Genomic DNA, 22,266 nt, shown 5'->3' on the forward strand with positions numbered 1-22,266 from the left:
CAAATAAGCCTAAATAGAAACATTTGTGATGATAAATGGGCAAGGAGAGCGCTCTCTGCAAGGTGAGAGATGACAGTGCCTGTGCACAGAATGGAGAATCTCACTGCTTCAGGGTCAGTCTCAGGCAGCCTCAAGGTCAGCTCTGCCGGCTCTCCCTCCTCCTCCTCCTCCCCGCAGCGATGGCAGACGTCCCTACGCCTCTTGCTCTCCGGCAAGGCTTAAGCTCCCTTGGCTACAGCAGGATCCCAGGATGCTGCTCGAGGGCAGTTAGGATGTGCTGCCATTGGGCATGGTTCAGCTCTGGCTCCTCATTCAGCAGGTTGTGGTGAGACTGAGCCCATTCAGCATCAACAGGACCGAGCCTCACCGGGAAAGGAAAGAGCAAGTCTGCTCAGCAGCACTTAAATACACTGCTGACGTACTATTGAATTGTTTGTATTGCTTAGTTGGCATCTGGTGCAAAACAATTCCCTTATTTTAGCTTCTTGTCTTCCATGCTGAGCAAACACAGCTGAGCTTTGCGGTGTGGGGAGCTCCCCTGCTGAACTGTCCTGTGCCCCTCCTGCCACCCATCCTCTGGGACCCCAGGGTGGAAAGAAAACAGAATAAACCAGATCACATCCCAGATTTGCTCTGCTCATGCAATGTCTGTGCTGACCCTGCGTGTATGAATGCAATGGTGCCAGAGGGGTAGGCAGTGGGAATGGTGGTGCAGGAGCCTCCGAGGCTGAGGATGCTCCAGTGGAGGAGAGGGCAGCACAATGTGCTCCTGGGGTGAGGTTCACCAGCACAGCCCAGCACAGTGCATGGTGCTGACCCTGCGCTCCCGTCACAGCGCGGGAGCCGCGTGTAATGAGGCCCGGTGCGGATATTGATATGACAGAACAAAAGGCCAAGGTGCAGTAAGGACAGCAATCCGCAGGTCTCAGTCCATTTGTTTTTCACACCAAATCCATCACGGTAATGGGTCACCTTTCCGTGGCAGCTCATGATTACCTGCTTACCGGGCAGCGCGGCAGGTATGCGGCAGGCCAGGGCAAGGAGGGAGTAGGTGTGGGACACATCTCCTGCCGCCCTGGGGATTTATGGCAGGTCAGCGCTGCATGTTTCCCTGATAGATCAAGTGGATTGGAGTTTATTTGGGTCACAGCAACCGGCGTTGTTTGCTGTGATAAAAGACTGATGGGGAAAGCTGCATGAGGAGCAGCATCTGGAGGGGCTCTGGGGAGCTGCTGGCTGGGAAGTGGGGTGTCCTGGGGAGAGGAGCTGGGCTGAACCTCACTTCACTGCCCCGTGGTTGTTCCTCATTGAGCTGCCCCTGCCCTCACCCTCAGCAGCAGCATCCTGGTGTGGGGAAGGCACAAAGGATGTCTTCTATCATGGCACAGCCTCCTCAAATCCCTTCATCCCAGCGCTGCATCCCCATCACACTGCCCACCCTCCTCCTCCTCAGCAATAGCTCAGGGCATGGTGAATATCTGAAGCAAGGGCAGCAGCCTGGGGACACCTTTCCCAACCAGGAAGGCAGGACCAGACCCCCAGCATATTGGTCCAGCAGTGCTGCAGCTGCGGCTGAGCAGGGAAAATGTTCCTTTCTGTAGCATCCTGCTCACACACGTTCCTGTTTAATATTCATGCACCAAAATGAGACAAGTGCTTAATGAGATCAGCCATGAGTTTTATTTGAACTCCACCAGCAAAGGAGTCCTCCAAATTGCTTTGCAGTGGATGTGCTAAAAAGTTTAATACTGGCAAGCTGATAACCTCTGCGGGTACCTTGGTGTGCTATGCACAAAGGTGTTTTCAGCCATTCTCCATCGCGATGGAGAAGAGAGAGATGGAAATCAGTGCTTGTTAAAAACAACCCTCCACGTGCTTCACTAGAGGTGTGAGCAGGCTCAGTACCATCACCATGAGTACATAGGTTACATCTGCTGTTCTGCAGGTTGCCCACCCCTTAGTTAGGGTTAATGCTATCAGGAAATGCACGGACAATAGCTAAACAATGCTCATTATTTCATTGCATAGAAAAAACCCAGCCTAGGAAGACAGAGCTAAATCTCACAGCATCTTAAAGCATGGAAGCCATCTGTGATAAGGACGGTTGCCTTTCAAAGATAAGGAAACAAAATTGAAGCATATTATACATAAATGGCTTCGGGCAATGAATCATTCTGCAGCGTCCTCGCTGTTGGATTGTGGCCATCACAAAGAAAATAGTAATAATGATAGTAACAGTAATTAATACTGTGGGTGCTTTTCGCTGCTCCTGGCTGGAGGGCCCTCAGCCGGATCCCAGCCACTAGGCCAGGAACAGTAAACATACATTTATGGTAATTTTATTTGAACTCTTGAGAATACGTCCCACACCACTATGATTTGATGGCTTATTAAACCCTGCAGGGTACCTTCTCAGGATGGGAGTGCTAGGAGCAGTTGGAGGGAGAGAGAGAGCCATCAGCAGGGACCAGCATCATTTCCCTCCTAATTAAAAGTCAAAATGTCATCTAGGTTTTTGTATTGTAATTGCAATGGTCATTGCAAAGACACCATGAAATCTGGCTGCATTAGCGCTTCTTTGGGGGGAGGTCTGGTGAATGAAGATGTATTGAAGGCTGTTTTCTGGCATTCTTCTTGTACAAGTCCAGGCTTTAAGTGCAGTAAATGAGCCCCCTGCCAAGAGCTCACCTCACCTCTGGGCCCCCTGCTCCCCCCCCCAACTATATCAGAGGACTTGAATGGGGAAAAAAAAATCCTACATTCCAACCCTAAGTGATACCAGTAAGTTTGTGCAAGCTTATGTAAATCACACAAAAAGTGACAAGTTTTCCTATTAAAAGATAATTGTAATCAGGGTGCTGGACGTGCGGTGCACTGATGATTGGAGATAGACGGGCAGCGTGAAAAGATGGATCGTTTTAATTTGCACCAATTAAATTGAAGTTCATGGGATCATCTTCTTCAATCTTCATGAATACTTTATTTTCTGGCTGCTATGGAGCTATTAAAAAGAATGATTGAGCCAAGAGCTAGGCATAGTATATTTTATGAAATATCACCTTTAAAGAATTTGAGTGCGCCATTTTCATAATGAGTTTTCTAGTACCTAATACCCTTCTATATTACTACATTTTTAAAGTGGATTGATCTGGAAAGTGCAGAAAGTGCAGGTAATGATACATTTTGCTAGGATAAGGTGGCTGATAATGTATCATGTTACTGCTCTGAGAATAATAGATTACCTTGTGTTTGAGATGTGGCATTCTTATTTTGGTGCTTGCCTTCTGCAGACAAGGGGAGTCCTCTATGTCTCCGGAAAAAAAATGTTTAATTGTTGGTGCAATTTCCTTCTTGTTTCTTCTTTGTCTGTTCTGTGTAGTTTGTGACCTCAGAAAAAGATTTCTGAGGTTTGAGGGAAGATGTTCTCAGGTATGCATTTGTCTTGATGGATGTTGTTAGAACGCAACAGCATGTAGGAGACAACACACTATGGGAGATAAAGAAATACACAACCCTATATTATTTACCAGTGCCTCACATTCTCTTCCCAAGAGGAATGAGTGATGATAGCTTCAAAAGGATAAGTCAATGAGAAGGGTGGTCATCTCTCACTCACAACTGCCAAAAAGGCCCCAAGTCTCACTATTTCACACACAGACAAATCAAAAGCTTAACAGGAAACTGGTGGTGCTCAGCCTTGTGCTGGATTTGAGCCTACCCTGCTCTGCTCACCAGCTTTTGTGACTGCGGAGCTGAGGAATTCCTCTTGGGGTGCTCCATGCCCCTGCAACTGCTCTGCTCTTGTCCAGGTCTCTCTGCTCTGGCTGAAGTGGTACCCTGATTACTATTGCTCTGCATGCGGGCACCATCACCCATGCCTGTGAAAGCTGGCCAGAGCATCTGTCTGTGAAAAGCCACTGTGAAAGCCCAGAGCATCTGTCAAGCTTGGGTTAGCACCAGTTTGGCAATTGCACTCTTATGTGAGAAGTAACTTGCTTTAAAGTTGCACTGGATAAAGTGTGGACAAATACACAGGAGTCCATGGTCCCTTCAGTGCCTGTAGAATCACCTGCTTGGGTTTGTTTCCCTCACTACAGAGCTGGGAGGTGCCACCCTTTAGGGAAGTGCTAATTGGAGCAAGCAGGGACAGGACTCCCAAGCTCACACCACTTCAGGAACAAGCTGGCACATCCCATGGGGATGGCCTGCAGCTAACATGCACTGGTCCCAGTTCCCAAGGGTGCATCTTCAGCACCACAAGTCACAGCAACATGATGCCCTCTCTCTCTACGTAGGTTTAAGCAACAGCAATCATAATTAACCCTGCTAATTAATCAGGGCATAACATATTAATTGCTAGCGCACGAGGCTCCAATTGAGCAGGTGCTGTGTGGGAATCTAATGGGATAATGACCTGACTAGGCAGTGCCACGTGCAGTGGAGTGAGCATCACTTGGAGGGGTGGGCTTGGCAAAACTTTGAATGCTCCTGAGAAAGCATTGGAGGAAAAAGGAAGCTACTGAACTTTAGCTACCTATAGACAGATCTTGTCATTACGTCTATATATGAGTTACTTAATGCAGTCCACTATTAAAAAAAATAGTAAATTTTTGCTCATTAGTTATTCAGACATTACTGTTTCCAGCAAGTTTTCTCTTTTTTGGACGGGACAAGGGGGTCATCTGGTTTGGTTTGTTTTCTATTTGGAGCATAAAGCCCCAACACCAGAGAAATGCTTTGTTACCTCATAATAAACGTCTTTATTTGGCAGAAGGAATTATCCAAGCTCTTCACTGGCCTTGCTCAGGAGATATCCCAGTGTGATGGAGAGCAGCAGAGCTGGACAGGCAAAGCACAGAAGCAGACCAGACACCCATCCAGTGACACTGGTGGGTGCAAAAGTAGGGCCAGGCTCTCCCCTTGTCCTCATGTTTGTCCACCTTCATATCCCCACTATTTAATAATGTTTCATTTGGGGCAAGAACATCCACTAGGATTGCACAGGACCCTCAGTGATCTGCTTCACCATTGTTTAGTTTAATTGTCCTAAAATTGGCAATAGATTAAAAGAAAATAATTATCCCTAATTATGTTAATTAAATGGCTAATTCATTAACTAGCTTAACATCTTTTCCTTGGACCATCTCTGCTCTGCAAGATCGTGCTTCCAAGAGGAAACGCCAGGCGCTTGCTGCATTCTGTGTAAACTAAGTTGCAGTGTGTTTAGCGTGAGCTGTATGAACAAAATCCCCTCATTATTCAGATGACAGAACAAAACTATAAATAGTGGATCGCAATTAAAATCAGAACAATTACTTTTTATCCATTATGCTGCCTTTTGCACAATAGCAGCCTATAAAAGGAAAAGGCACAGTCCTTTTAGATCTCTCTCTCTCCCTCTCTCTCTCCCCTTATCCAGAACTGTAGCTGGCTTGCTAATTAGGAAGCTTTTGAATTAGATTATTTGCATGTCTGAACAGGGCTAGGGTATTAAACATCCCTGAGGACATACTATAATAACCTCTTCAGTGGCTTTTAGGATCCCTAAGGAACCAGGAACTCTGAAAAAAACTCCAAAAGGAGGGAAAGTGCATAACGATTTCATCCAATTAGGTATGGATTAGTCGGCTCTGTGTCTTTGAATCCTACTCACTGCGAGAAGGTGTTCTCCTTCAGGAACATTTGGCAAAATCATCGGGGAAATTATAATGCAGTACCTAAATGAAACTGCAATACCTTAGTTTCTCCTCCAAGAAAAAAAAATAAACTACAAAATCAATACGGTGGTGTATAAAGTAAAAAGAAATGCCCCAGTCACTTTATTGCTTAGCTGCAAGCACAGTCTGTGTTTATAGCATCCATGAGTGACTATCAAAGTCAGACTCCAAAGGACAAATGCTGCTGCTTCTACGATTGGCTGCAGCACATTTTAATTTTTAAATACCACTGGTATTATCCCCTTCGCAATGGCTTTTCCACACTCTTCCAGTTTGAAGACATCACCAGCTCATTTATATTTAACAAGACAATTAAGCTGCCCGAGCTCTCCAAATGCAGCAGCAGTTTGCAGCAAGGCCCCTCCAGGATGCTGGGATCGGTACCGGGCACAGTGCTCCTGTGTGCTGTGGATGCTGCTGTGGGTCTGTTCTCCAAACAGCCCCCACTGGGCTGCAGGAGGGCAAAAAGCTGCTGCTCCCACCACACATTCAATCTGTGCATGCAGCCTGCAGCTATTGCATAGGAGCAATGAAGGGCAGCAGGGCAGGTGCCCCCGCTGTGAATATGGTGATTTAGGAGAGAGGAGTAAGACCCCAGCACGACACAAGGGAAGGACAGCAGCAGCAACTGTGCAAGCGAGGTGGAACTGGGATTTGCACTGAGCCCGTTGATTTTCCTCCTTTTACCTTTTTTCTTTGTTTTGTTTTTAAGTGCTGAGATCTAATTTGGAGGCACTGAAAGTAGAGCTTCATGAGAAGTATGATTATTAGAAAATGCCTGTGGAGGTAAGCCATGCTTATAAGACTGCACCTGCAGGGACCACTCAGTGTCACCTCTGCACTGCATCCTGCTGCTTGGATTGGAAGCCCGGATATTGGTATCTAATTGGAATGGATTTCCAGAACAGCAATAAGAGAAGCTATCTAGAAAACTGAACAGAGAATCATAGAATCGTTTAGGTTAGGAAAGACTTTTAAGTTTATCAAGTCCAACTGATAAGCCAGCGCTGACAAGTCCAGCACTAAACCGTGTCCCTAAGCACCGCATCTACATGTCTTGTAAACACCTCCGGGGATGGTGACTCCACCACTTACCCTGGGTAGCCTGTTGCCGTGCTTGACAATCCCTTTGGGGAAGAAATTGCTCCCAATATCCAGTCTAAACTCCCCCTGCCACAGCTTGAGGCTGTTTCCTCTCACCCTATCACTTGTTAGCTGGGAGAAGAGACTGACCCTGACCTCACTACAATCCTGTTTCAGGTAGTTATAAAGAGCGATAAGGTCTCCCCTTTTCTCAAGGCTAACCCCCCCCAGTTCCCCTTATAAATCTTTAAATGTATGGATAAACTGCGAGCGCTGGTGCGTGTGCAGGCAGTGTATGGGTTTGCATACTTTGAGCCATAATGTTCAAGCATCACTGCAACAGCCTCCTCTTACCCAAAGCAGTTCCTTCTTAGGTAACGCAGAAGTGATTTCTGACTGTCAGATACAAAGGGATTCCCCTCACCGCAGCCTTCTCTTGGCCACCAACATTTAGCTTAGGCCTTTCATCGTCTTCTCTGCCAGGAGTATCACTCCACCTCATGTAAGAATGTCGCTCCTTATACTCTGAACTTCTGCCTTTCATCTCCTGTCCATGTCCCTTGCTCCCATGCTGGGAAGGGGAGCGAGGGCAGCCCCTGTTGTAGCCTCTCCTGGAAACACCAGCAACGGTTTCACACTCTTCATGCTTTCTCTGCTCTTCCCATTCTCATTCCTTGGAGCCCCTGACCTCCTTTTTGCCATTTGGCTTTGAAGATGTTGTTCGAGGTCTCAGCAATGACCAGCTTTCCAAATCAACTGGTTATATGCTGGGGAAGTTCTGGGTTTCAGAGTATTCATATTTATCAACATCAGCCTTCACTAGCTATCACATCATTCATTCTTTTGTACGGCCAAATTCCTTTGAATTTCTTTCATCTTTTCTGAACTTAACTAATCTACACAACTGTTTCCTTTTCCAGGTCAGTAATTAGTATATTAATGTCATTAGATTGAGTGTGTAACCATGTAGCACGCTGCTAGTGACCCTTTACATTGATTAATAAAACACTATCTACCACTTTTGTTTCCTTCCTCTTAGTCCATCTTATTGATTCATAATGCTACTGTATCTCTTACCCCCATTTTTATCTTGTTTCCTAAGAAATCCTGTGGGAAGACCTCATTAAAAGCCTTTTGAAAGTCTAAAAATATGTCAAGATATTCTCTTTTATCCATTTATATATTGGTAGGTTCAAAGTATTCTAACAGATTAATGAGACATGATTTTCCACAGCAGAAACTGTGTTGATTGGAAGTGATCTTCAAGGTATTTTATCATTCTATATTTAATAAATGTTTAAACCATTTTGCCAGATACCTGTGCAAAGCTGAATGGTGTCTAATATCCTGGATTACACTTAGAGTCTTTTAAAAATGTATAATATACAGATAAAACCGCTCTGCTCTTCTTCCACAAAGGGGAAACAGGGCAAATATTGCTGTTGTGTTCATTTTTTCTTCCTCTTAAATGCAGTGAATATCTAAATATGTGACCTTCTATTTTCTCTCCAATCAGCTCCAAGATGAGACACAGTGAATATGTAAATAGACAGCAAATTTGTCTCCTTATGCATAGAGATATGCTACCATCCCCAGAATAGCCAATTGACACAGCTGCCCACTGCACCCACTGCACTCTCAGAGCTGGGATGGAAGCAGTACACATCCTGCAGGTTATAAGCCTTCATCTTTCCACCCAGACCTACTCAGGTCTTCTCTACAGACCCACCATTGAAACTCTGGATACTTTCCGCTTCCTTGGAGTTTGTTCATTTTAACATGGGTTTTGATGAGAAATCTTTAACATTACTCCCCACTATCATTTTACTGTAAAAATGAGCTTGTCAAAGTTTGAAGATTGAAACTGTAAAACACTTTTTTTCCCTTCTCTGCTAATTTCTTTTAAATGAATACCATCTTAATTACAACCCGCTGCTCGTTATGAAACAAATCACTGGGAAATTAGTTGTCCTTTCAGTTGCTTATGTCTCTGCTTTACAAAAATGGAAATGTCTTAAAAAATCCTCTGCAGGCTCAGACCTTTCCAGCACTCCACTCACAGGTGCCTCATGGCATAGGGACAAGGAACGAGTGACTTCTCTTTACAGCGTGCTTGTAGAGGTGTTTGTGGTGGGAGGTTGATGCCAGTTGATGTGGTACAGCTGCACCATGGAGACTGGTCATGGGCATCACTTGGGGATGTCCAGGGGAGAAGTCCAGGTAGTTCCTAGAGCAACAAGAGAAGAAAGATAACCCCAAAGAACAGTGAGGATAGCTGCCCTGCTTCCTGCCCTGCTGCCTCTTCACCACTGCAGACAGGGTGATAATTAATGCATTTGTCCCAGTTCTGTTTTCAACTATAGAAACAACACAGAACTCATAAATCAGCCCAGCTTCATCTACAGCCAGGATGCGCTTTGAAAACGAAGCATGAGAGCCTGTGTGTATCGTGTGCTCCCCAGCTCAGAATACCCTGAGACCGCCTGGAAATCTTGACATAAATGGAATACGAGATAGGCCCTTTAAATTGGTAAGCAGGAGATTAAAAAAGGAAAAAAGAATGAAAGTTCCCTGCAGCCTAATCACATCTCTTTGGGAAATTCCCGCACCAACCCAGCCGTGAAGCCAGCACAAATCAATGTGGCCCAGGGGATCAACATTTTACATATATATAAAAAATTGTAAACATCTTTTATGTATGCAATGTAATAACTACACTCAGCATCATGGGCTTTAAAAGCAAATGTTATGGGCAGTTGTATTGCAATAAAGTGGTTAAATGGGAAAGCTTTGAAGGGCTGATAATTTGTACTCTTTTCTTTACTGAACCAACTTATTCTTGAATGAATGTGACAAACTAAAACATTCTTCTATAGGAAGGTCCTGAGGGACCATGGGACAGGAGCAACCAGTGTCCATCCTAATGACTGACTAGCTGTATCGTGCTCCCCAGCCTGGTTCGGTGTGCTCTTGTATCACTCCAGTTGATTTATACACAGAGTAGGTGCTGCTATTAAAATGGTCCCTGGAAGCAGTCGGACTTTCCTCTGCTGTACCTGGTGGCTATAAAACCCCATCTAGGAAAATATAAATTAATACTTTGAAAATTTATTAACCAATAAAATTAGCAATCAAGTGCTATTTCTGACTCGCAAATAAAAGCAGTGGTGCAGGTTTGCACTGGGCCACTCTAATTAGCGCTGCGCAAGTATTCTCCAGGGCCATGTCACGGCTCCTTCTGGGCCAAAAATCAAAGTGAAGCTATGGGTCTGCTGCACTAAATGGACAGTAAATAACACATTCACTGCCTTTAATTATTTAACAGGAACAGCAGTGACCCAAGATAACATAAAATATGTACAAAAATACTGTATGGGAATGCAGTGCTGCTGAAGGTGTTGGTTTTCTTACACTGGAGATAGAAGTTGTCGCTTCATATAAATAGGATGCAGTTCTGTCCTCAGTGCACTTCTAAGGGGCCTCAGACCTTTCCAGGGCTGAGACGTGGTTTCACTTCCCCACTCAGTGCAGGGTTTCTCTCTTTATAGAATCACAGAATAGTTAGTGTTAGAAAGGACCTTAAGATCATCTACTAGTGGGACTAATTATTTTATCTTATTATCGTACTCTGGGACATGCACCTTACAGGATTGTCTGCCCCTTCTCCCTTTATTCTCATGGGGCTTTGCCCTCTTCTTGCAATGCAAGTACTGTCTAGCTCCATGCACAGCTCCGACATTCAGCGTTTAACAAGCAAGAGAGAAACACACCCTTTGGCACAGTTAACTTTCATTTCTCCTCTGAGATTTGGCCCCAGGCTTTGCGCAGTGACAGGGGGCCCTATGCAATGCCTCTTGCTGCTGCTTTTCAGCACGGATGGGGAATAGCTGAGTGCTCTCCTGGCACGCAGAAGCCCTTGGATGGAGCAGTGTTTCCTGGCCATGTGCTCAGCCTGGTCTGGGACCAGTGACCCTTCTCAGACATGGCCATGTCTGCCATTCCCAATACGCCAGGTCTCCTCTCAATGCACTTGCAAGTGTCTTCTCCGATCCCCTAGCCCAGCCAGCCTGGGAAGCCTTTGGGCACAGGAGTGTTTGGACTCTGGCTGGTGGGGGCTGATGCTGTAGGACGCTGTATTATGGGAAGGATTGATGCCATAGAGAGGCAAGACACGGTGTGAAGTTCTGGGCTCCTCCAAGGGGGTTTGCAGCATCCACAGCACTCCACAGGAGCTTCCCCTTGGTGGGCAGCCTCCAGGAACAGTTCTGTAATGGACAACTGTGAATTAAAAGTACCAGAGAGCCCTGTGGGGATTGAATAGTTGAAACTCCTTAATGAGCCAGCGATGATACAGCACGTGCAGCCCAGAACTGTTCATAAGCTGTTTACGGTGGGGAGCCCAAGCTGAGAGCAGAGGCGCTGCGATGGCTCCTGAGTCTTCCCTGGGCTTTGCAAATACAGCATAAATAATTCGTAAAGCATTGGAACATCTGAGGAGAAACTATCTCAGAATTTATTTATTTCCATAGGCCGTTTCAGGGAATTTTAAAAAGTTAAGTGCTTTACATAAATAACAGGAAATTAGTCTCCTAAGTCTTAAACTTATATCAGCAGCTATGATCAGTCCTTCCCACTAATACTACCTTAACTGACAGATTGTATGATATGAAATTACTGCCCGGCACCAAGAATGCTTCATTTATAAAATCCCCCTTTCCTGATGAATTAGAAGGAAAAGCTTCCCCATATTACAGACTTTGGAAACGTTTATTAACAATTTGATAATACTGTATGTGGAGGCTTCATGCTCCTCAAATGACTCCTTAGCTTGGAGCAGAATGATTTCACTCTGTTTGCTTTTAACTCCCTTGCATTTATCTTGCCTGAGTGTCTCCACTGGATATTGTTTACTCTTTGGATTAGTAAACTCAGGATTAATTCCACTGTTTATTGCTGAAAGTGGCAGTAAATCCAGTATCAGGGAGGGCCAGGAATCTGCTTAGCTATGCTACATGACCCTTTCACGGGCAATAAAAATACACACCTCCTAGAACGAAGGGATGTAGCACTTAGAGGCATAGCCCGTGTCATTATGGTATGGGTGTTCGCAGAAACCCTTGCTTAGCCCTTATTTTCCTTAGAAATTACAGATTCTATAGGAGTTTTGGTGTCTCTCAAGGGAAAAGCCAGCCTCCAGTACAACTTTGGGGTCTGGCAGTGCCTCACTTTTGCTCTAAAATCATTGTGTATCAGGAGGAAACAGCGAGGGTTAAAGCAACAAAAGCTGGTGCGCTCCCTGCTTCCCGGCTCTCTGTAAGCCTGTTTCTTTCCTGCTGTAAATCAGCAGAGAGGAATGTGGGGCCAGGAGCTGAGGAGAGCTTGTTGGAAAGGTTACCTAAGTGAACCACGCAATTTTTTCCCCTCAACTTTGTTCCATCTTAAGGTAAAAGGTTCATGCAGAGGGCTATAAATTCCTGTCACATTTTGTTGTAATCTCTCTATGGTTTTATTACTTAAAATGCTGCACTCTCGAGACGGGGAATTTTCCAGGGGTTTGAGGCTGACACGGAGCCACATTTATATTGTGCAGAAGCTCCTCTGGAGTCTCCTTGAGACATGTGGCCGGCAAGCCCGGCGTGAAGGTCTTATCAGTCACTCCACCACGGAGTCAGACCATGAATTATATAGGGAATGGAGGTGGCTCCGCGAGAGCGGGATTGCGGGCCGCCAGGTGACAATAAACATGTCCCGGGAATGTGTCCTCCATCACTCAAGTTCAGATAGCAGATCTGGACCTTAACTACAGCTCCCCATCTCTAAATCTCCCTGTGACCTGAGCGGGAGATGGAGGTGAGTCTCAAGGATATCTGTCTGCAGGGAGCTCGCTGAGGAAGTTTATAACAGAGCTCTGTCACACAGGAGAGAAGGGATGGCTCTGGCCATGGAGCTGGAATGATGGCAGAGCTCCGGATGGGCTTATTCTCCATCCTTGGGCTTGCCATACTGCGCACCCAGGTTGGGTGACCTGTGGCTCAGGAGGGCCAAGGATGGGGACAAATTCCTTGCAGCAGCCAAGCACTCCTCTCCATATGAAAGCAAAGCAAGGGCACAAGCTGTCCCCAGGCTTGGATCTAGGGTGGACACCCAGCCCTTGGGCAGAGTCCAAGTGGCTCCCCACAGAGACAAGGAATAAATCACTTAATCCGGTGCCTAAATTAAAATAATAATAAGAAAGAGTATAAATGCAAAGTGTTAATGAAGTAATGAAGGAAAGCGGCATGCTCAGTGCCACAGCTAAATACAGCCATTAAAAACCATAACCTCTGTGAAATTTGTGATAAAATTACAATTTAATTTTATAAAGATAATTTATTAGCTAATACCTCATTGCACATGTTAATAGCTTGTGCTTAAATAATAGTAATCTTGATTGCTATGCGGTCATTAAACTATTTTTTTTCCCCTTACATACTGTTTAACTGACCGTTTTGTATGTGGTTTGGGAAGAAAAAAGTAATTATTGAAGTCTTAAGCAGTGAGTTAATTTCTAATGAAAGGATAATTTTATTCCAATGATTTTACATTTAATTAACTAAAGCTACATGTAATTTGAAGTTCTAAGGCAGTGCTGATTCATGTGTGTATTGGACAGAAGGAAATGCCATGAGAATCCCCTGCCTCAGTGGGATGCAGAGGATGAGGGGAGGAGGCACCAGCACCAGCATGGGAATGACGGGATGTAACAACCCCACAAAGTGACTTTGAGGAATTTCACGTGGTTTTGTGCCACATTAAGGTGGAGGTTGGAGCTGAACTGGGAAGTGATGCAGTGATGGTTTCAGACTCTCTGAAGCAGCTGCCGCACTCGTTCTGAGGCTTTTGCACTTATAAGGATTATGAAAGAAGGATGGGAGAAGGTGGGAGGTGCAGAGGAACACTAGTGTGCGGTGTGGGGCAACTTCTGCACCAGGCGAACCCTCTTCCTGCACTGCCCAGCTGAAAGCATACGGCTTTTCCAGTTGGAAAACAGCAGAAAAGCTGGGAAAAAACACTCCACATGAAATAAAAATATAATTTCGGGGATGGAGGAAGAAAAAGAGCAAAACCATAGAGAAAATTGTGCTTTTGTCAGTCTGAAAGTGCTTGGATTTGATGAATTCACTCTCTTTCACTTTTGGTTCCCGTCAGTTTTTATATGTAAAAGTACTCCTTGACACAAAATGCCAGAAAATTCCCTAAAAGAAGCAGTGAATTGCAAAGAGCCAAGATCAAGCAGTGGCAGGTTTTGCATCCCTCCCACCCTGTTCATTTTATATCTGCGCTCATTTGCTGCCATTCCAGCATCTCCCACGAGCATCCCGGACACCCTGGGCTACCCATGGCAACCCCGGCAAGGACCGGTGGCACCATTGGCATGACAGGGTGCCCGGCAGCACCCGCTCCCATCGGTTAACCTCTGTGTCATGTAGGTGTTTCCATGCTGCAGGGGAAACACTTGTCAGGTTATTGATAAACAACAGATCTGTGTCAGTGCAGATGCCTTTTTAATGGCATGTCCTAAGGTGCAGACATTAGGGTTATATCCTCCTGCCTCCCAGCGATCTGCGCAGCAATCACTCCTCCTCAAGCAGAGAGAGGGCTGCCACTGAACCTGCTTCCCCAGCCTTATTAATGCATCTCCCTTTCGCTAATGCAGACAAAGAAAGACAAAGCTGGAGCCCTGCACCGTGCTGTGGGACTGTGGTGGGCTCAGGGGGGCTACATGGTGGCAGGACCAATGCAGTATCTCCCTCAGGAAGAGGCTTAGGTGATGTGACAGCAGGGATGAGGGATGAGAGGAATCGGTGAGGAAGACTGGGGACAGTTCAGGTATCATCACCCCAACCGTAAGCAGACACTAGGGGTGATGCATGGTGTTTCCTTCTGTACAATACACACATGAATCAGCACCATACGCAGGACATTAACCCCGCCATGGAAACTGTAATGTTTAGTGTCTCATCTCGGGGCAAAAACCTACCTTTGTACTGCTGATGTAGAGAAAATCCTCAAAATGGTTTCCTTTTGGATATTTGGAATCAAAAATAATTGATGTTTCAATACTGATCATTTGCTGCATAATGTGTTTCAGAACTTCCAAAAGGGAAGTGTCCTGCCCTTGTCCAAACTAGTGGGAAAGTCTAAATGTGGTCTTTGTCCCCTCCAGGTCCCTGGGCTCCTTGGAGAGTTTTGATGTGTGTATGAACAAGGAGGTGTGACATACCTGCGTTACCTGAGGTGATCACATCACATTGAACTGATTAACTAATCCTCATTGATATCACTGTCTGGTCCAGAGGTGCTGAGCAAAGCAACGACTGAAAATTCCCTTCCTAAAGTTAAAGTTTAGATCCTGCTTTCTCACGTGCACCAGGGTGCCAGGGACCTAACACATGATTATGGAATCACTGCAGTTTAATCCAGCCTGGACCATGCAAAGCACCGGTGAAATCTCCTGCAAGCAGGTTCCTCTGCTCTGCAAAGGCTTGTGATGTACCCATCTCCCCACAGATTACCAGCCTGGCATTGTATCTTTTGGTGTACCTCAAAGTGTTCATTAACTGAATGAAGATCTATTCACTCTTAAAGGGCTGTTTAAGACACTGTTATTGAAGCCCTTGTATGGGCAGGGCAGGGTCCAAGGGCAGGGCTGGGCTCTGCCTTCACAGGACCCCCTTATAGTGCCACTGCTGGTCCTCCCCATGGCCAGGGACCGCTCACCCTCAGAGCAGCCCATCCTCTGGGGCCACATCACAGGACAATTCCCTCCCTTTGCAAGCGTGTCCTGATGACTTAATTATTTATAAGGAATGTTTTATCCCCGCTTTCAAACTAACACAAACAGATGTTGCCAGGCTAAAATGGCTCTTTTTTGCTAGATCCTGATGGATAGTCACAGTGTGGAGTAACACAGCATTATCACAGCGGTCATGCCTGTGCGTTGGTGGACTGCAGGGCACATCTCACTGACTGAAGAGTCCTTTCTGCTTGCCATTATCTTATTTGCAGAGCTCCTTTCCTACCTCACTGTATGACACAGAGCTTGTGTTTGTTTGACTTTGACTTCATGACCCACTGGACCCACTCCCTGCACCCGTTTCAAGCGGCACCAAGCCTCCTGTTCCCATTTCAGAGTAAGATGCTGGTCTGTGTGTGAGCTGAAGTAGCTTGGCTTTGTTCATGCTTTTAATCCTTCAGATTAAAAAGCTTTTGTTTCCTTGTTCTACAGCTGTCCCGGTCACTGCAGCTTCCAAAGGTGGGTATTTGTGCTGGGCCATATACAAACACCTACAGAAGTGAGCCTGAAAAACAGAGTTTACTTTGTGTGTCTCAGTACATCACCCATCAAACGCCTGTGTTCATAAACCAGCACTTAGGTTAGCAGCACTTGCCCGCTTGTCAAGGAGAAACAAAACCATGCAGCTTATCTGACTAATCACAACTGGACAGCAGGGCTCAAATCTAAAATATTCATGATTTAGCCCAGAGTCAACATTTCTCAAAAATGTATTAGCTGCAGGAATATTAGCCCTGGGAGTCACGGGGAAACCAGGAACCTCACCACGGTGGTGCTGCAAAAGATTACTATTCCTTAAGAAAAATCTCCTATAGCCACGGTTTACAGGCTTTAATGTTCTGCCCATTACCACAGCCAAGCACCACCCTTGGAGCACGCATGCAAATAGCAGGGGAGAACTAAGACAATAAAACTGGAAGCAGCCTTTGGAAGGGCAAATAAATAATTTGATTGCAATGTGAAAGTGTTTTCCGGTTGATGGGCATTTCCTTTTCATTGGACATAAACCAGGCTAAATGGCTCAGTGGGTCCTGCACACCTTAAAACGGGCCCAGCTAGCTTGTACTCTTGGTAACACTGGGCATCATGGAGGTACATAAAAACATAGTTTATTGTTAAATTAAGTGTCCTGTTCTTGAAAACAACCCTTAAATTTAACATTCCAAGGCTGCTGCTGTTTATTTGCGCTCTCGGAGCACTCTCAGCACTGTCCACTCAACTACTTGAGAAATACATTGTAATAAAAATAAATGGACAGTTTGGGTTCCTCTAAAATTAAAACAGGATATACAGCAGCCTTGCACTTCTTCCTCGCACCGAGGTAGCCTGTGATAAAGTCACATTGTGTCAGAGATGGCAAATTATGTCTGCTAATTACTTACCGGAATTTCAGATTTGTCCTTACCATAATTAAAAAGGTGTCACTTTATTAGAATAGGGCTGGAATGATGGGGCTTGGAGCAGTGGAGGAGATTTCTGGTTAGAGATAATTACCAGTGATGTATTCCTTTCCCTCACTGCCATTTTTGCTGCATTCCCCCCATTACTGCGTAATGGATGGCGTGCATGTCTGCCTGTGGAGCCGGCTGCCTGGCACGGGAATGCCCCTCCAAGGGTGGCTTCCATCGATAGACCTCGGACCTTGATGGATTGGGGGACCTGGCTTGAAGCCTTGTTTGCTGAGCACATTGCTACTGATTTTACTGATGCATCACTTGGAATTAAGAACGATGGAGAGCGATTGTGCTTTCCCTGCCCATAGGGTCATTCTGCAATTTCCCCTGTGTTATTGCTGCTGCTGAGATCCAATGTGCTGCTCCCTACCCAGGGGACAGGACCCTGCACCCCACAGACCTCAGCTCAATCAGCTAGACCCCCAAACTGCCTTGTGTTTTGTTGGAGGGGCTCCACGCACCCTGCAGCACCCATCTATTTGCAGCACTGCGAGCAAGGGTCCAGCTGAAAGCCAGTGTTAAGACAGACACATTATTTATATGCATTGTAATATCTTTCTGTTGGCAGAAGAGACTTGAACCTGTCGAGGGCAAACTCAAGTCTCTCCCAGGGCCTGGCAAAAGAAAATAGCAGCATTTAACTGCAATGAAAGTCACAGCGTAAACAGGGACGCAGAGAGAATAATTGCATGGCTGGAAAGCTGGGCTCCATGTTATCATTACACATTGAATTCTTGGTCTGTAAGTACAGGGATGGCGTTAACCCCAGCAGAAGATGAAGGTTATAAAAGAGGCATTACTTGGAAAGGTCAGCAGGCTATTCAAACATGGTGCAGATGCAATACGAAGATTCAATACCGAGAGCTATTTGCAGTAGCTTGGAGAGGCAAGAAGAGTGGAAAGGCAGACACTTGCTCGTTTGCTATAGGGGCTGGGTGGCTCCTTGTGCAGCAAACTTACTGTGCAGAAGCCTGGGTGGGACCAGTTTGCACCTTAGTGCTAACAAGCAGAGCCTTTGGTGGCAGTGGATGCTCTGCAGGGCGGCTTTGCAGTCAGGGCCACAGTAAACTCTTGCAGCCATGCCTGGATTAAACAGGCAAAGCGAAAAGGGAGAGACAGCCATTCTGTCTTGATAGCACCAGGGTTTGGCTGCAGACTGTCATTGATCCGATCTCTAATTCAACATATTTGGGCGTTTCTTTTTCTTTCAGGAGAGACATCTCTAGGTTAAGCGCTGTACTGCAGCCCATAGGCTCCATGTCTGGGGTATCCACAACACAACAGCTCTTATGGTTGATGGAGAGATCCATCAGACTCTACATTTTGATAAAGGATTGTTTGGTTAGCTCATGAGGCAGTGTCGTTATTGCCAAAGGGTTTTGCTCCCCAAGCCTGTGCTGAATATTGTATTACTTTGCCATGCTCAGAAACTAAAATTACAACAATTTGATTTTGAATATGGTGGCATTATTACCATTTGTATTTGCCATTTCATAAGACTTTTCATTTCAACCGCTTTTCTTTGCTGTCAAGAGGAAAAACCTTCAATCTATCGGCTTTTACCAGAGAGAGAACTGTGCCGGAATGTAATGCAGTATTGTATATTTCTTCTCTAATGCTCTTTTGAACAAAATCATCTATTTCATCAACAGTATATCAGCGGTGACCAAAGACCATTAAATAATGCATCTCACTCAGGAGCAGTGGAGCAGGGAAAGGGCTCTGACCTGTTTTAAACCTTATTACTTTCTTGCATTATGCCCCTCACTGCAATCTTTTTGTTTAAGTGATTTCAGCTGAGGCGTTGCTTCCTGCCTTAAAATACAAGGCAGACATGTTATTTGTGAAGTGGTTGGTAGGCTCAGCCCCAGCATTTCCCATTCTACACCAAAAACAGCCTCTGTGTATTAATCTTTGTTAACCTCACCAAATACACACACTCACGTGTGCATGTCAGGAGCCTGGTGTAAATAACTTCCCTCTGTATTTGTATTTCAAGTGCAGAGGCTTTCCGTTTTATTTGAACTTGTGGCTTCACGTCCTCACAAGCATTTGGTGCTTGCAGTTAACAACCAGAAGGTTGGTAGAGCATGCAAGGAAATTAATCTAGAGTGGAATACTCCAGAAAAAGAAGATACAGCCATAACCATCACAGGAGGGCAGGACTGGTGTTGCAGACTGAGGTTTAAGGAACATGGCAGTATTGAAGGGTTACTTCCATTTCTCTGTAACCCCTCTTCTGTCCATGATGGGGGGAACATCACAGCACAAGGACCATGGCAAAGCTGGAGATGACCAACATGAGCAATGCCTTGATGCCAGGCACTCTTCTGCTTTCCAGAGAGGCACAGGGCTGGTGAAGGCAGCTCTCACACACAGAGACCACCAGCCTGCTCTGTCTGCTGCTCCAGCCAGTGCTGTCCTCCTGTCACTAATGCTCCTGATGCAGAAGGTCCTTCCTCTCGCAGTGGGGTGACAGCCCAGCAGGCTCCTCCTGTGCTGGGATGTGGTCCCTGCCTAAGGACAGGAGGTGGCATGGGAATGGCTGTGTTGGGAGAGGGTGGCTTGGAGGAGTGCAAGGGTGCACTTTGCTCGGGTACTGCAGGGGACAATGTATTGCTCTGGTAGCAGGGCTTGGCTCCAGTGTAGTGCTGGCAGCCAGGGTGCAGGTTTGCTCTCCACTAGCCCTTGTGAAGCACAATCCCCCTCCAGCCTGCGAGTAGAAAGCCTCAGAGACTTACAATTACATTTTCTCACTAGTCTAATGAGGTGAGAGACAGACAGAGGAGAGAGTTCCCTGGGCTAATTTTCCAGCCAGCAACCACTGCATTGCTCCTGTACTGTGAGAGGCAGAGGGAGAAATGACTCTTCCAGATTAGAGGCTTTTGCTGAAGGCATTTTGGAGCATATTCCTCCAGGACACTACAGTAAGAACTTGAAGATGACAAACCATTTTACTACATTCAGCTGCAATGAAGTAACCCAACAAAGAGCTCTGTGGTGCTGGGGGTGCACTGACCGGGAGAGAGCAGGGAGCGGAGCTTGGCCTGAATCATTATACACTGTGCTTTCCCCAGGCAGGGAGATGGCAGGTCAGCACCTGAATGGGGGGGAATTGGCTGTGAGAGGGAAGGAGCAGTGCATTTGTCTCCCCAGCTAGCAAACAATTTGTTATCATGAAAACATTAGCAATGGAATCATCAGTGCCTCGGGGAGCAGCACTGACGTCCAGAAGGCAGGGGCTGGGAAAAGAGTGCTCTGCCTTCCTCCCGGGCGCACTGGGTCCTTCAGACCAGAGAAAACCTGAAGAATCCCTTCTTATACCCTCAGGGAACATCAGAGGGAAGACTCATTTCTTGGTTCATGCCCTCCATGGTCTTTCCATTGGATTCAGGTCGAGTTCAACATCTGATCCTTTGGGGGTTCTCTGATCGCTCTGGTTGAGGCCAATGGTGTTGTGTGATCCTCTCACATTCCTTGTTTCAGTAGACCAGACACATTTCTAGGATGCTGGAATGGACCTGAGAAACCTGAGCTTTTAAACCTGGCTCTAAGTCAGGAGGAAGAGTAAATGAAATCCCTCTTCCATCATGACCATGTACAGTGTGCTAGCACTCACATGATTTGCATGAATGTGGGGTGTTTAATCAAACCAGACCTTAAACAAGATTGAAACTTCTCCATTTGGCTGATATATCCAGCCAGTCTGATTTGTCCCTAGCCATCCCCTGAGGAGTTTAGAGCTTGTCACTGGTTCTGGAATTAGTTTTAGCCTTGGTTAAAAGGGTATACGTGGAGGCACCCTTGCCTCTCTTTCCCTTTTACTATCTGCACACCACTGCTCTGCTCATGCAAACTAGTGAGAGATCTGTCAAATATCAAATAAGAATTTTGTTGCTGAAGCTCTTGGAAAATTGACAGGTAGCATGCAAGCAAACATTAAATCAATAACAGCAAATTTCCCCTGGGAAACTTGTAGTGTTTTCTCATCAAAATCTTTAAATCCTTAAAGAAACCATAAAAGGTTTACACACCTCGCATTGGTTGATCTGGTTACCTCTGCATTGCTCAGCGCAGGCTGATCACCGAGCAGCGAGTGTAATACCCAGTGCTGATCACCCAGCAGTAAGTGTAATACCCAGTGCCCCACGCTCTGATGTATTGTAGCTTTGTTAGTCACTGTGGCTCCTTGGTAAATTCATTTGGAGTCCTCCGGGGTTTTAAATCTCTCATTTGGCCAACAACGAGGTCTGAAAAGATTGCAGTTCATTTCGACCCACAGTGGATGGAAGGCTCATTTACTGGCTGCAGGCAACTCAATCAGGCTGGCCGCTGATGAGTGAGTGACTTGTTCAGACCGCTAGTCAATATGTGTCTGCTGTGATAGAATGTCAGCATCTGCTGGCTGCTCCTGTCTCCCACCGCTCTGGCTTTTTTCATTTGGTCTGATCAATGTTATTAAAAACACCTAGGAGTTCCTTAACTGCTCTGCCACTTGAGGCTTTGCTTTCTTTCTGTTTTTTCAAACACAACTTTGTATTATCTGCAAACATGGGCAGGTGATGTACACGGATTGATTTTTTTACATGAGTGTGCAGTGTGTGTACGTATGCTCAGGCATGCAACTTTTGTACAGGAGATGGCTTTCAAATTACATCACCCTGCTTTGATTTTTTTTGTTGTGTGCGTTGCCCTGAAGTAGCTGGGGCTCAGAGCCTTTGGCAAACATCAAGTAATTATTATCTGTGAATAAATCTTCAAATGTAAGCACGCAAGAAACAATGCACCTTCCCTAAAACTGCAGCCAGAATTCCCAAGTGGAATCAGTAACACCCCATGGGCACCCATCCATTAAAAATCAGACCATTACTCCAAGTAGAGGGGAGATAAGCTTAGGTAAGTAAGTATGGGGTTAAAATCCCTTTACGTGACAGGTCTGGAGCATAAACACCATTTGCATTGCCCTTTGGCCAGCCCACCCACTCTCTGCCCAGCAATCCATTTCCTGGGGGACTAATGACACACCACGGCACAGGCAGGTCAGCCCCCAATTACGTCAAAAAACCAAGCAGAAAGCAGATACACCACTAAGTGTTTTAATCTGTCTGCAAAATATGCAGGTGGAGGAAGGAGGACGCTGTGTCCTCTGGGCACACCCTGGCCTAGAAGTGAGGAT

General features: G+C 45.8%; 1 long non-coding RNA gene across 2 annotated transcripts; it reads left to right on the forward strand.

Moving 5' to 3' along the window:
• Positions 1-578: 578 nt before the first annotated feature.
• LOC133281204 (uncharacterized) lies at positions 579-9,015 on the forward strand. 2 transcript variants are annotated; one of them, XR_009747419.1, is made up of 3 exons: positions 579-690; positions 6,430-6,503; positions 8,317-9,015. It is a non-coding gene; the product is annotated as an uncharacterized LOC133281204 (long non-coding RNA). The 2 variants fall into 2 exon arrangements; XR_009747418.1 differs by lacking the exon at positions 579-690 and adding an exon at positions 899-1,019.
• Positions 9,016-22,266: the final 13,251 nt, after the last annotated feature.

Source organism: Pezoporus flaviventris, unplaced genomic scaffold (genome assembly GCF_033815535.1).
Source record: "Pezoporus flaviventris isolate CSIRO_AGI_PZ_B2104156 unplaced genomic scaffold, CSIRO_AGI_Pfla_v1 ptg000097l, whole genome shotgun sequence".
NCBI lineage: Eukaryota > Metazoa > Chordata > Aves > Psittaciformes > Psittacidae > Pezoporus > Pezoporus flaviventris.